Source organism: Felis catus, chromosome F1, assembly GCF_018350175.1.
Source record: "Felis catus isolate Fca126 chromosome F1, F.catus_Fca126_mat1.0, whole genome shotgun sequence".
Classification (NCBI taxonomy): domain Eukaryota; kingdom Metazoa; phylum Chordata; class Mammalia; order Carnivora; family Felidae; genus Felis; species Felis catus.
In genome coordinates, this window is record NC_058384.1 from 52,932,886 (window position 1) to 52,946,949 (window position 14,064).

General features: G+C 39.6%; 1 long non-coding RNA gene across 3 annotated transcripts in view; it reads right to left on the minus strand.

Annotated features, from left to right (window-relative positions):
• LOC109495741 overlaps positions 1–14,064 on the minus strand; it is a 64,989-nt gene that overhangs the window by 34,435 nt on the left and 16,490 nt on the right. For 2 of the 3 annotated variants that reach the window (XR_006591656.1, XR_006591655.1), the window contains 3 exons: positions 6,320–6,433; positions 6,130–6,226; positions 2,633–2,705 (listed from right to left, as the gene is read on the minus strand). This is a non-coding gene — a long non-coding RNA (uncharacterized LOC109495741). The remainder of the gene's footprint in view (positions 1–2,632; positions 2,706–6,129; positions 6,227–6,319; positions 6,434–14,064) is intronic. The other variant, XR_002151389.3, reaches the window with a different exon arrangement.

The window sequence follows — 14,064 nt, forward strand, 5'->3', positions numbered from 1 at the left end:
CTACATATTTTATTTATTTTGTTTATTATCTCTTTCTCCACATTAGCAAGATCCAACAGAATAGAAACAGTTGTCTTTTTTATTCACTATGGTATCCCAGCACCATGTCAGTGCTTTGCATGAGGTAGAAACTCTAGAATTATTTGCTGAATAAAGGAATGAGTGAATCATAGAAGAAAGATTTATAAAGGAACAGATATGCAAATTCCCTGAAGATACGATACAGCTTCCATATCAAGACAAGCCTAAATTTAATAAATTCACATATGTGAAGAGAGAATATATCAGAGAGAAGGAGAAGAGGGAACAGCAACATGAAGGCATAAAGCATCAATGACACAAAATTTACCAGTGCTCTCTGCTTTATGAAAGCCTTTGCAAAGGATTTCCAGCTTCACTGGTGATTTGGTGAGCTAGATGTCTCAGGTTATCTTAGCCTAATGACATTAATATTAAATTTTTCTGAGGGACATCTGAATGGCTCAGTCAGTTAAGCACCCGACTTTTGATTTCTGCTGAGGTCATGATCTCGTGGTTCATGGGTTCGAGCCCCACATGGGGCTCTGTGCTGACAGTGTGGAGCCTGCTTGGGATTCTCTCTCTCCCTCTCTCAGCCCCTCTATCACTCTCTCTCCCTCTCTCTCCCCACTCTCGAAATTCTATATATAGAAATTTAAAAAATAATAATAATAAATTCTTCTGCTGAACTTCTTTGGGCTCTCACTCTGACCAATCAACCTCTGACTCCTTCTTAGGTCTGCTTACAAGTTAAAAATGATTGCATGGAGTAGGACTTATGATTCAGATTTAACTTACTATGTAATAAATATAGTGAGGGAATGCACTTATGTGGAATCTGATGAATAGGTTTAGAGATTAATAAATCTGATTCTTCTTCTATTTACTTCTTCATTCAGTAAACATCCTGATGTAAGATGGCCAATTATCCCAGTTTGTCCAGGACTGAGGGTGCCCTTTAGATGTGGGACCTTCTCTGTTAAAACTAAGAAAGTCCTGGGTAGACCAAGACGGGTTGGTCATCCCAGCTACTACATGTCAGACACTGTAATAAATGCTAGGAATAAAAAAAAAAGTTGTTATTGCATAAGATCTTTGAATATCTGAGAAATCTCTTTACCTACTACATTTGCCAATAAGGAATTGATTTTTATTGTCTCAAGTGTATCAGTTAAGCTCAACAAGTGTTTACACACAATATCTACTCTCTATAAGCATTTTGGAACTAGTAATCTATTTCTAAATGAAAATAATTTAGAGACTAATTAGGGAAACAGCACAATAAAAAGTATGGTAAATTTAATTTGGTATAGTGGGGATTTATTAAGCATATATTATTTGCCAGACATGATTTAGGTGCTGGGAACATATATATTTTTAAAATATGATCAGAGCTTAGCAGTCTCTAACTGGCTTCTTAGCTCTAGTTTAAATTCTGTCTGGGTCTTTTTGCAGGACATCTGCCCATTGGAACAGACTATCAAGGGGGGAAAAATTTCCCTTTAAATATGTAACTTACCCTTCACGCATTTTGGGAGCTACAAGAATCACCCATTATCTGTTTTTCCTAGTATCCAACCAGAGTGTCTAATTTCTCTAATTCTAGATGCCATCACAGAACTCTAATTGACTGCATCCATTTGTTTCAGAAAGACAGAGTTACTTTTATCATAAGCATTCAAGAGTTAAATCACCTACAGAGACAATCTCGTACAACGGAAACCAATTCACACTGGAGCCCCAGCCAAACAGAAACTCTGGTTCTCTGCCTGTGTGTAGGTTTCTTTAGTCTGTGCTGCAGGTGATTTAAGGAGTTCTATTACTACTATGGGTCCTGTCTGGCCTTTGACGAAAATCATTTTTGTTCAGCAGCATTAGTTACCCAGTATCTTCTGGAGAGGCATGAGAGCCAGGGTCTAAACTCAAAAGAAAGACCATCACATGTCTTTATTTATCCCAGCATTTAAACACTTGAAAATATCCCTCTTAGCAACAAATCTACAACAGCAGTCTTCAGGTAGGAACTGCAGCCTTTCTTTAGATCCAAAGAGAAAAGTGCTTACGCAGTCCTCTGTTAGAAATTCTCCATCCCTCGCATTATTAGAGACAACCTGGTGGTAAGTCTTCAAAGCTAATACACTAGTAGCTACATCTCAAGTTTTCTTTCAGTCATTTCTTCAGTTGTGACCATCACTGTTCCCATGCCGCCTTGGAGAGGGTTTCAGTCAGCAAATTCAAGGGCTAGTTGCCATGGGAATGCTAGTATGCCACACTGCTTAATTTGAATCTCCAGTTGAAAATGGGGCAGAGAGATAGCAAGAACGAACGCAGCTTGAGAATTAAGGGATTTAAATAACACGTATGCTCAAATGAAGCCCCTCAAACAAAACTGTCCAGAATGAAACTTTCATCATCGCTGCACTGACCGGGGTTTTAAACGGGACATCTCAAAAGTCTTCAAGCTCCACATGTCGGAAACGAAACTCATTATTCCCATCCCTCAATAAGCTCTTCCTGCTTCATTCCAATTAATGGAGCTACAAGTCATTTATACCACGGGCCTAGGAGCTATTTCCAATTCTTGTATCCTCACCACTGCCACACAATTACTCACCAGCGAGCTCCAGCAGTGAATCCAGACTGGGGAGGCTGAGACTGAGTTTAAATTTACTGTCATTTCACTTTACCTATTAAACAAGCAACAAACAGTGCAAAGGTTACGTACACAAGTAAACTTAAACCCAAGTAAGTGGACTCAGCTGCCCAGTAGCCTCCTTAATTTCTCCCAGCGCTGTGCCAGGAGAGTGACAGTCAGTGAGGCCCCACGGAATTACAAAAATCCACCAGCTGAAGGAGCCCAGATCTGAGGGTTGTGTGTATCTGGTAGCATCTGGCTAGGGGAGGGTCTGTGACAGTCCTCAGGCTTCACCATACTCCAGAAAAAACGAATACTTCCATGGAATTTTTCCCACTCACCAGCAGCTCTACTGAGGCTTCAACTCTGCAGATGGGTCCATGCCCACCACCACACCAATGCTGTTGACTCCACTTTCTCTTTTAATTTTTTGCATGTTTATTTGCTTACTTGTTTGAGAGAGAAAGAGAGCAAGCCAGGGAGGAGAAGAGAGAGGGGGAGAGAGAAATCTCAAGGAGGCTCCATGCTGTCAGCACAGAGCCCAACACAGGGCTCAAACTCACGAACTGTGAGATCATGACCTGAACGGAAACCAAGAATTGGAGGCTTAACTGACCGAGCCACCCAGGCAACCCTGTGGACTCTACTTTCAAGAGCTGTGACAGGATTGCCTCCTATCCATTTCCTGATTCAGGGCAGAGTCTGACCACCTCTTACAATTCAGCCTCACTTCACTTTAACTCATCATCTGCAGGGCAACCAGTTACCTTTCTAAAATGCAGACACGTACACATCACTTGCGGTTTAAAAACACTTTATGACTCCATGCCAGGTAAAGCCCAAACTTCTCACTGTGATACAAAAGGCCTTTCATGCCCTAGCCCCTGATTTTTTTCCCTCTGCTATTATTTCTCACTATTGTCCTATCAAAACCTCCTTTCCTGCAAATGCCCATATTACTGTTCTGTGGCTCTGTCATGCTATGTCGCTCCGTTCCTGCCTTCACACATGGCATCCTCTCTCCATGCCTTTGTTATTCAATGTTTATGTATTTAAAGTCAACCTAATGCCCAGATGCTAGTCTCTAAGGATCCAAAGTTAGGTAAAACATGCTTTTCTGCAAAGAATTTGGTATTTGGGAGAAATTCAAACATATAAATCAACAGAAATGACAGAAAGTGATAAATTTTCAGTAGGGTCATACAAAAATTATTATGGGAGCCCAGAGAAATATCCACTAAAGGGATGATGGGAGAAGGTGGGCACTGAAGACTTCTTGATATTTTTGTTAAATTTTACAGAAATTTTACACCGTATGGTTGCTGGGAGTTTTCCTATTTAGACTGCCACCCTCACTTCTAGGTTGATGGGAGCCCAATTTTCTAGTCTAGGGGGATTAGCAAATGGTCTGGATCTCTCAGAAAAGGGGTTTTCTTTCAGTTGCGATTTGGCAAAGCCTCAGAATACAATGGGAAAAAATTGCGAAGAAAATGACCAGTGGGTATCACAGGAAAACCTCCCATGAAGGCAAAAGAAAGTCAATGAAGACTCTCAGCTCTCATTACTGATAAGCTGCAGGTGCTGACTTAGCTATTGTGTGAACGGCAGTAGTGTGGTGCCTCAATTTGTCCAAGCTGCTATAACAAAATACCATAGACTGGGTGGCTTAAAAACAAAACAAAACAAAACAATGTCTCACAGTTCTATAGCCTGAAAAATCTGAAATCAGGGCGCCAGAATGGTCAGGCTCCAGTGGAGACCCGCTTTGTGGCTGCAGACTGCTGACTTCTTGCTGTGTCCTCACGTGGTGGAAGGGGGAAGGTATCTCTGTGGGGTCTCTTTTATAAGAGCACCAATCTCATCCATGAGGACTCTACTCTCATGACAAAAGCACCTCCCAAAGACCCCAATTCCTAAATCCATCACGTTGGGCATTGGGTTCCAACATAAGAATCTGTGGGGCAACACAAGCATGCAGACCATATGCAGCATATGGGATGGAATGAAAGCAATCAGTATCTTTGTATTTACAGAATCCTTCACCTGTTACTTTCAGATCTTGACTCATCATAATGGTTACGTTCCAGCTTTCTCCAGCAGTGTGCCTTATCAGCTTTTACTCCCCACTATCCACCTGAACAACACCAACCCAATCCACCTGGGAGTAGTAATCGCTCTTTCAAAGTAGGGACACAATGATAAATGGGTGGATGGATGGATGAATGGATGTCTGGATGGGTAGTATACATACATGAACTACCATTTATGGTATAATCTCTGTTCTACTTCCTTCTGCTTTAATAGTCCTTATTATTCCTAGGGTAATGGATAATTGACTAGATGCAAAAAGGAAATCAATGGGGAAAATATATATAAACTATTATTAAAACCTCCATGTTTTATATTCCTTTCTTCCCTGGTGAGTGTCTATTACTCCTTCCAGACCCAGTTTAATAATCTCTCCTCTATAAAGTCTTCCTTACTCCCACCTTATTTGATTATTCCCTACTCAATAATAAAAGCATATTTGGTATACACTTATAGTTGTAGTTGCCATGCTATTATTCTTCTCAAGTCCCATCAGACTGTGGGCACCTAAGCACTGTAGCCTATGTAACTATAGGTTTTCTCATGCTATAGTCCTAATAGCACAAGGCCATTTTATTTGTTTGACTTTGCTAGGGGAAACTTTGTTCCAGATGATACAATCTTTGATACCTGAAATAATTTGAATCATGTTTTTAAGTCCAAATTGTTATCACTCGATCTTCCTTTTTTCATGTTTTTAAAGTTTACTTATTTATTTTGAGAAACAGAAAGAGAGCAGTGGAGGGCAAAGAGAAGGGGAGAGAGAATCCCAAGCAGGCTCTACACTGTCAGTGTAAGCCAAACATAAGGCTTGAACTCACCAACCTGTGAGTTCATGACCTGAGTTGAAATCAAGAGTCAGATGCTTAACCAACTGAGCCACCCAGGTGCCCCCACCACTCTATCTTCTTCAAGTATACTGAAGTTAATTTTACCTGTCTTTGTGACTCATGTTTATTATTTAGAACCGCTGTTATAGACGCATTTTTGAGGTCTATCAACGTATAGGATCATGCTTTCTTGCATTTTTTACAAATATTTAAAATTTCCTCTGTAGTATCAGTCAGCAGGGTCACCAGGCATGAACACTGCTGCTGGGTGGGGGTGAGGGGGCATCTTCCCAGGAGCTGCTCCTGAAACCGCCAGGGTCTTTGGCACCAGCCGCCAGGATCTATGCAGTCATTGGGGTCTGGGACATAGCAGCTGCTGTTGGGGTCACCAAGGTCACAGGCATCATGGCTGCTGCAAAGAGCACCAAGACTGTCAGGGTCCTGCGAGCCACCACTGCTCCTAGAACCACTGAGGCTATCCGTGTTACCACTGCTGCTGCTCCACAGGATGCTGCCATTGATCCCCCAGATTCGCCACCACTATGAGGTCCAACCCACCTGCACTCAGCTCTACAGAAGTGTGCATCATTCTGGCATCCTAGTGGGCTATGCAGAGAAATATTTGTTGGCTCATGGATGTCCTAGTGGCTGTAAACTGAAGGAGAGAGTCAAAGGGAATGATTTACACTACCATGATGTCCATGTCCCTCCCAAGGGGACTTTCTAACAAGTAAATTACATGACTTACATTAAGACTTGTGTTTCGGCTGTCCTAAGACTTGAAAAAGAATGAATAATTATTCTTCAGCCTCAAGTCTCCAAGTCTATTCTGGATGAGTGAAGTCCTTCAGAAAAGTAAAGCCTGCGAATGGACAGTGTGCACTTCAATGTGGTAGTAAGCAAACAAGATAAAAAAAAAAGTAATATATAAATGGTAAAAGGTAGCCCCAAATTTCCCCACTGATAAAACTGTTTAGAAAAAATGTTAATTACTGGACTTGAAGCAATAGATATAATCTTCTTAAAGCCTTACTTCTTTGGACCCAAATTTATTCAATTAATTTGCATCTATAATAGTAACCTTTCAATGGTGGTGGTAGTATGTGGGTGTGGGTGTGTGTGTGTGTGTGTGTGTGTGTGTGTGCACGCACACACACACACACACACACACACACACACACACACACTCTCAAGTGGCAAGTACACATGTAATCAAGTAAATCTTCTCCTGCTTTGTTGAGGCAGGAATCCGTGAAAAGGCACAGATGTGGAAAATGTGGAGGGCAAGTAGCAAGCATGTATGCCCACAAACTTAGCAGGTTCCTAGCTGGAGAACACAGTATAATTTTTACTCAAGTCATTAAACATTATTGGAAATTATCTTTTTACATGAGAGGAGACATTTGTTTCCTGATCTGTTGAACAACTTCTATGAGATTTAAGCTTCTTAAGTTTTCTTAATTCCTATTAAATTAATTCAAATTTTAAGCTGCAAAATGTTCAGATGTTCGTCCGTAGCTGTTTCTCAATACAAAACAAATGCCACCTTATTGTTTAGCAAACATATTCTAGTTTTCACCAAAGCACAGGACACACAAAAATCATGACACAGTGTAACAAAAATTATTTCTTGTTTATAGAGTACTTTAAGCATTAACTAATATGTTTTTGTGTCTGATTTTGGATACTTTGAATTTTCTTAATAGGATCTGGTTTAAGTGGAAATTGTCTCTGGAACTAAAAATTAAATCCTGTTCTAAAAACTGTAGACATTGCTATTTCTCATTAGTACAATTAAGAATAAGTCCATACAGGAGTTTAACTGTAAGTGATTCATAATTTAAGAGAATAGCAGATTGTTCAGGACTTAATATTTCATCACCATAATTTTATAATTGCCATTTGTAATAGTAGAATTTCTATAAAAGGTAAATGGACGTTTGTTAACACTTACATTAGCAAGTAAGCTGGCTGCTGAAATTTTACTGTAATATCTGATGAAATTCAAAATCAGCAGGTATTTCAACAGTCACCAAAAAGTAAAGTTACTTTGCAACTGCTAGTCACTAAGAGGGAGACGGACTGTTTATGTTGTGATTATTATTTGTGTAGTTTCGGTAAATGTTATTGGACACTTCGTGATGTTATTTACTTGCCATTATGATTCCTATTTTTACTGGTTTTTTTTTCCTTTATTCTTTGATGACATACTGACATCATATAATAGAACCTGTAATCATTTTGCTTTATTTCTATATTCCATAGGGCGTTTGTTTGTTGTTTTATCTAGAGCCTTCAAAGTCCTTTTCAAAGTACAGTCCATGAACTAGAAGGATTAGCATGACCTGAAAGCTTCTTAGGGACATAGAATCTAAGGCCCATTGGATCAAATCTATTCTTTAACAAGATCCCCAGGTGAATTCTATGCACATTATAAAGAAGCACTCTCCGAGAGCATAAAATTCCACGTGCATGTTATTGGACTTTGTAACATAAACATTCAATATTGAACCCGGGAACTGTTGCAATTGAATTTTTAAATTGAGAGAAAAGAATTATATCAAAATCGTGCTAACTTAAAAAGGTATGTTGAGGTCGGTAAACTTACATCCCTTAAATGTTTTTTGGGATAAATAACCATAAGTGAACAAAACAATTTTAAGGCCAGTGAGGTATCGAAATTCTTATTTCAAGTGTCATTTAGAGTATTTGGCAGAATCTTCATTCAATCAACAGTGCCAGACACTGACTATAAGAAAGCAGAATGTCATCGATACAGTCACTGTCCTCAGGTAGATTATGTTCTGGTGGAAGATATGGACCAATAAGCAGCCATCTGTGATAAATAAAATTTAAAATCATATGCAATCTGAGTGTGCATAGCAAGACACATTATTCTGAAATATTAATACTTTCTCTGACATTTCCATCCACACTGTGACAGAGAGAATTTAGATTGCTGTATCAAAATTACTAAGAGAAAGAAACAATAGAAAGAAGGTCGTTGTTACTGTTGTTTGTTATCTTCCAACTAGACTCCAGAGAATAAAACATGAAAGGTGAAAAGGGGAGTGGATCACAGAGATCACACCCCCTCAACAGACTGCAAAGAGAACACAGAAGAGTAAGGGTCTGGGCCTCCAACAGTCTTTCAGCCTCCACATGGGCACAAGTAAGAAGGCAGGTGTGAAGCATAATCAGACAGAGATAAGAGAGACCACAAGGAAAGGAGGATGGTCAGCATAACAATCTTGGAACAACATTCATACTCAACACCTGGCAGCTGAGGGGAAGCCAAAACCTGCAGAAGAGCTGTGGAACTACTATCTTCCAGTAGCTGCTTGGGTGAGACCCCGTCATCAGTAGTTATCAGTAAGTGACCCCAGGTTTGGCTGAGCAGCACGCTGTGATTTTCCTTTTTAATGGTCCAACACCATCATACCACCCCCCAAAATAAATAACAACAAATAAATAAAAGAGGATGAATCACTTAACACCTGAGCAGTGGACCACCAAAGGGGTCCTGGAAAAGCCCCATGACCTGGTTCTAGGTGGAACTGAACACGTACATGTTTACTATGTGCAGGCAAAGGGTACCATACTATATTTTATACTCCCTCCAACCCTGTAATGTAGGTATTATTATTATTATTAGCCTCACTTAAAAATGAAGGAACTGATTCTCAGGAAAATGTCACTTGCTAAAGAATATACAGAACTCAAATATAGCAAATGGCAAGCCCAGGATCTGACTACATGACGGTACTTTTAACCTCCATGGTATAGAAGTAAATCATAAGAGACAGGAGCACATTATATTAGGAAATTATTATGTAGAAGGTTTATCTAATTTTGACTTTGGAAGAGAGAAGAAACATGCTGGGAGATGTGAAATCTGTGCTCAGTCTTCAAGATAAGGAGGCTACTGAGGCAGAGACCTGGCATTCCAACAAACGGGAGCTGGAGCTTGAAGCATGAAGACAAGTTCCAAGGTGGGACACAATCTGGTGCATGGAGGTGGGGAGGGGAGTAGATGAGCATTCAGTGTGGCTGGAGCTGAGCAGCGTGTAGGAGGAGGTGGAGTGAGGAGGTTGGAGACACGAGGGCTGGGAGCTGTCTTACAGCATGTTAACTCCTGTGAGCTTTACACATTTCAGAACAGATATGAACTGAAGACTTTTGCACAAGGAAATAAACCAGATAAAAATTAACTGCTTCAAATAAAGTAACATCACTTCAGAGCCATAATAATTACAATATAATATTGGAGACTACTATGGTTCTAAACAGTACCTTCTGTATAGCCATTATTATGTCATTTACTGCTAAGTGGTTTCAATATTTACTGATTCCATCCCAACCCTCCTCCAAAGTAAATGTTTCCACGGCTGTCCTAATACTTGGTACATTATAGGATACATTAGTTGGACTGAATTAAAATACTAAATGTTCAATATACTTGAACAGATGTTTTTCAGAAAAGGAAACATAAATGGCCACAACAATGTGAAAATATGCTTAACCTCATTCACAGTAAGAAAAATATAAATACAAGCTATAAGTGAAGTAGGGTACTCTATTACCCTGTCAGACAGTAAGTCAGGATTTGCTGGTGGCAAATTTGATGAAATATGTCGATATGTAAAATTCATATATCCTTTGATACAGTAATTCTACTTCTATGAATATATTTGGCAGATATACCCAATATGTGTGAAATGACACGTTCTCAAGAATCTCCACTTTGTCATGACTCTCTTTGCCATATGTTCAATCCCTTGCTTTCTGGATCCCTCTGTTTCTCATCTTATTTTCCCATCTTGTAACACAGCCTATGGGGCACTCCTAGGATAGGCAGATTTTTTTTTTTATTCATTTCGTGTTTTAAATGCCTTTATTCTATGCTCAAAATTGTAGTAATTTGGTTGGGTATAGAATTCTAAGTTGTGCATAATTGTCCTTTGTCTTTCAGTTTCCAGGGTTAACAATAAAAAGTCTAAAACCTTGTAAATCTGTGTTTCTCTTCTGAAAAGTTTCAGAATCTCTTGTCTTTTTTCCCCCTCGTCTTCTGGAGAGATTTCACAATGATGTGCTGTTTTCATTTTATTTTTCTCTACTTCATAGGTCGATATTCAGTGAGCCCTTTCAACGTGAAAGCTTTAGTTCTGGAGAATGCTTTCATGTTATTTCCTTAATAGTTTCTGGCCCTCTGTGACCTCTGTGCTTATTCTCTGGACATTTTTTCAGTTGCATGTGAAACAATCAGGAATGAGTTAGTGTTCTATTCTTTCTTTTTTCTTCTTATTAAAAATACCACACTGTTCTAACCATGTTGCTTTTGTTAGCCCATTCAGTCCTCACAAGAATACTATACAGAATGCTTACTATTATCTCACTGTACAAATAAAGAAACTGAGGAAGAAAGATGGTAGATAGTTTAGATGCCTACAATTTGCACAGCTGGTTATGTGGTGGAGCTACTTCTTAACCAGTTTTCCTCTTTGAAACAAACTGCTTCAACTCGCTTTACAAATCTTCAGTTGATTTTTCCCCCCTGCGGTAATATTGTATTAATTTCTAAGGTTCTATCTTGTTCTCTCATTTTATCTCTTGTGTAATGACTTGTTCTGTTTTTCACATATGCAATATCTTTGTTTTTAAAATTCATTATGGATTTTTGGAGTGTCTGGCTCCATTCTATGTTGTTTTGGGGAAATTCATGTTGTCTTTTTTTTTTTGGTTTTTGTTTCTTTCACATTAAATTTTTCTTTAACTGCTTAGTGATAAGGAATGAAGCCTTCAAGACAAAGTGGCAGGTGCATATAATAATCAGATTTGTTGACTGATGGGACTCACTCTGGGGCGATACTTCCCAACTTTGGCTGCGGGGTATTTTAAAAAAGAATGCTATTTCAGGGGCACCTGGGTGGCTCAGTTGGTTAAGAGGCTGACTCTTGATTTCAGCTCAGGTCATGATCTCATGGTTCCTGAGTTCAAGCATCCCCAGCTCTGAGCCTCCCTCAGCTCTGAGCCTCCCCCAACTCTGAGTGTCCCCTGTCTCTGAGCACACAGCATGGAGCTTTCTTTGAATCCTCTCACTCTCTCTGTCCCTCCCCCACTCACAAGCACTTACAAAAATGTTTTTTTTTTTTAGTACTGGTAGTTCAGTCTATCCCCAGATATTTTGATTTGGTTGAGTGGAGGTGAGACACAGGATTCAGAATACTTAAAATCTCCCCCTGGGAGATTCTAACATGCAGACAAGGTTGAAAATGACTAATCTTGGTGGACCCTTAGCATCATTTGGAACTAGGTATTCTGTTTGGGGAAAGAAGCTTTACAGTCTCCTTGGATTGGGAAGTTGAGGTAAGACAGAGGACAAGAAGATCAAGATGTCCATACGCAAGGTATGAAGATGGGGAAAGCAGTGAGATGGGGTTTCATTATATGAGTAAACTCATACAAAATCCTATGCTTTTAATAGCAAGTCCCACCCCCACCCTCAAGTGTCCAATGCCCCAAGTGAAGAAACCCTACAATTTCACCCTTTCCAGAAAATAAAAATCCAGTCTGTTGCCAATGGGAACTGTGAGAAGTTGGAAGGGGAAATCTGGAAAGTTTAAAAACATACCATGAACCCCAGTTTCAGCTCAGGTGTCTGATCATTTGAGTTTCAGAATCTTTCTGGAATTTTGTACTTCAGCAGGGGAAATCTGCTCATTTGTGGGTTGCCCCCACCCCCTATAAAACAGTCGGGCTTCTCTTGGTGGTTTAATTAGTTACCATGCATCCTCTGCTTTATAGTTCCTAGAAGGTTGACTTCTTTTGTCAGCTAATCTGTGCCATTCTTTTGTTTTGGTGTATTTGTGCCTTTTATTCCTCTTTATTATCATTTTTTAAATGTTTTAGATAAAATCTAAATGCTTAACCATAAATCTCCCTCTTACTGGTTCTAAATCCAGCTAGGAATTGGACTAATGAAGAATGTGAACCTAGAAGTCACAACATCAAAATACGGAAGAAGAGAGCTTAAATACGGGTGAAACATCAACAGAGTTTCTCAGGACTTGTTGAGAAAAGAGTCCTGAGAAAGTCTGTTGATATTTCACCCGTATTTAAGCCACAGGAAAAAATGTTAAGGAGCTGTAGTTCCAATAATACCAGCACACACGGTTCCTCTACTATGCCTTGGGCTAGGAGTTCTTCCTGTTTGACAATTAGTATACCATTTTATGAACAGTTTATTGGAAACATTTCTTTACATGTTTGTCCCAACCTCTTAGCAGACCATGGATTTCTCAGTTTGAAGTGCCTAATAGACCATTACCTAATGGATGGCCAATTAATTTTTTTCAGAGCAAAGGAAGAAGGGAGGAGGAGAAAGGAGAGAGTTAGGAAGGAAAAGTGATACCTGTTCTCAATAACTTATCTGAGATTGAGAGACACCCGACCAATGAGACTACAGGTTTGACTTGACCCACTGTTACTGCAGACTTGACATGTGCTAATCACTATGTATGACACTTTGCATATATTCTCTTTTAAACTGCTTGATAATCAGGGGCATCTGGGTGGCTCAGTCAGTTAAGCATCCGACTCTTGATTTCAGCTCAGGTCATGATCTCACAGTTTATGGGATCGAGCCCCATGTTGGACTCTGTGATGACAGCATGGAGTCTGCTTGGGATTTTTTTTTCTCTCTCTCTCTGCCCCCTTATCTCTCTCTCTCTCAAAAAAAATAAAATAAAATAAAGTAAATAAACTTAAATTGCTTGATAATCCTAATAGCTAGAAGGTATCATCTCCAAGTTCAAATTGAGAAAACGGAGTTTATTTTTTAATTTTTTTAATCTTTATTTTTGAGAGAGAGAGAAAGAGAGAGGGAGAGAGAGAGAGAAAGCATGAGCAGGGGAGGGGCAGAGAGAGAGAGGGAGACACAGAATCCGAAGCAGTCTCCAGGCTCTGAGCTGTCAGCAAGAGCCCGATGTGGGGCTCGAACTCACGGACAGTGAGATCATGACCTGAGCCAAAGTCGGAAACTCAACCAACTGAGCCACCCACACACCCCGAGAAAACTGAGTTTCTGAGAGGATAAATAAATTGTCAAACTCACAAAGTTAAAAAGGCTTTGAAATGGACTGTTTTTTCTGAGCCCCGAGTCTATGCTTAGAACCCAATGCTGCCTCAACTCATGAGTCGGGAATGAAACTCAATTCAATACAGTTGTCTTTCCTCATCAAAAGAGTCATTCAGAACATGAACAATATCCCACAGCATGGAAATAAGCTTGTGGAAAGGAGGATCAGCATCATTTGCAGGCCCATATTTTCATTAATTCATTTTAAATGAATCCTACATACTGACCAGATCTACTTAAATGTAATAGCCCCATAGAAACAAACTGTATCTAGCCCCAAATCCTTCTACTCCAACTTAAACCCATTTCTTCTTCTTTTATCCTCAAGAGAAAAGGGAGATATCTGATAATTTTGC